Genomic DNA, 1,606 nt, shown 5'->3' with positions numbered 1-1,606 from the left:
ATATTCACCCTAGACCTCCCCCACTGCAACTTGAGACCGTTGCTCCTTGTTCTGTCATCTGCCACCACTGAGAACAGCGTAGCTCCATCCTCCCTGGAACCCCCTTTCGGTCATTGAAGGCTGCTATCCAATCCCTCCTCACTATTTTCTTCCGCAGACTAAACAAGACCAGTTCCCTCAGTCCCTTCTTAAAAATATTGTGCTCCAGACTCCTAATCATTTTTTTCCCTTCTGCTAGACTCTCCCCAATTTCTCCACACCCTTTCTGTAGTGGGGGGCCCAAAACTGGACACAATACTCCAAATGAGGCCTCATCAGTGCTGAATAGAGGGGAATAATGTTGCCACCTTGCTGCTCGTTTCTCTTTCTAGATTGTTAAAAACTATAAAATATTTGCCATGTTATTTGTTATCAAATGCATAACCCCCCGTCACTGGGCTTCTCTCCCGTCACAGGAATATGAGCATTTCAGATCCTGATCGGCAACTCGACAACATCATGGAGGCTTTCAACCTTATTTCCTCGAGCCCGCCAACATTCATCCTAAACAGCATCCCGGGGCTGGAAGTTGCCCACACCTGGATTTCCATCCCTTTCTCTATGTTCTATATCATCAGCCTTTTGGGAAATTTCACGGTTCTGTTTGTTGTCAGCAAAGAGCAGACCCTGCACAAGCCCATGTACCTGCTGCTCTGCATGCTGGCGCTCACAGACATCAGCGTGTCGACCTCTGTGATGCCAAAGGCACTGTGTATATTTTGGTTCCATTTTCAAAGACATCACAGTGGATGGCGGCCTCACCCAGATGTTCTTCCTTCACATTTTTACTTTTATGTACTCAGCTGTCCTCGTGACAATGGCCTTCTATCGCTACGTTGCCATATGTGACCTGCTGAGATATGCCACCATCCTCACCAATGCACAAATCACTAAGCTAGGGGTAGTGGGTTTGATACGAGCTGTTTTCTTGGTTCTGCCAGAGCCCCTGCTACTGAAGAGGCTGCTATTCTGTGCCAACCACGTAATCCCCCACATGTACTGCGAGCACATCGCTGTGGTGAAGTTATTGTGTGGGGATACCACAGTCAATCGGATGTACGGCCTGGTGGTAATATTTGTGATCATCGGGTTAGACCTGACACTTATTGGCCTGTCTTACGGGATGATCCTCAGGGCCATCCTCAGGATCTCCTCCAAGAAAGCCAACCGAAAAACTCTCAACACCTGCTCAACCTACATCTGTGTGTGGTGATGTCTTGTACTACCACTCTCTTCTCTGTCCTGACACACAGGTTTGATCAGGGAATCGCTTCCCATGTTCACATCGTCTTGGCCAGCCTCTATATCCTTGTGCTCCCCATGCTCAACCCTATCATTTATGGGGTCAAAACCAAAGAACTTTGTGACAAAGTGGGAAAATACACCTGCAGAATGTGATCGCCTGGGCCCACTGACTTTAAACCTGCATGACAGGAGGGGGAAAGGATGATTCCTCATTAATCAAGTGTGCTCTGTCCCAAACTGGCTGAGCTCAGCCTTGTGGAGGCTCACAGTTTGAAAAGTTCCTCACGCCTAATGTCTTAGCACTCCATCACCAAGCACTGCT

General features: G+C 48.1%; 1 pseudogene; it reads left to right on the top strand.

Moving 5' to 3' along the window:
* Positions 1 to 498: 498 nt before the first annotated feature.
* LOC137147217 (olfactory receptor 52N4-like) lies at positions 499 to 1,252 on the top strand (annotated as a pseudogene).
* The last annotated feature ends 354 nt before the right edge of the window (positions 1,253 to 1,606 follow it).

This window comes from Emydura macquarii, unplaced genomic scaffold, assembly GCF_026122565.2.
Source record: "Emydura macquarii macquarii isolate MOO-44397 ecotype Brisbane River unplaced genomic scaffold, CSIRO-AGI_Emac_v2 contig_522, whole genome shotgun sequence".
NCBI lineage: Eukaryota > Metazoa > Chordata > Testudines > Chelidae > Emydura > Emydura macquarii.
The sequence above is the reverse complement of the archived record's forward strand: the minus strand, read 5'-3'. Positions and strand labels throughout refer to the sequence as shown.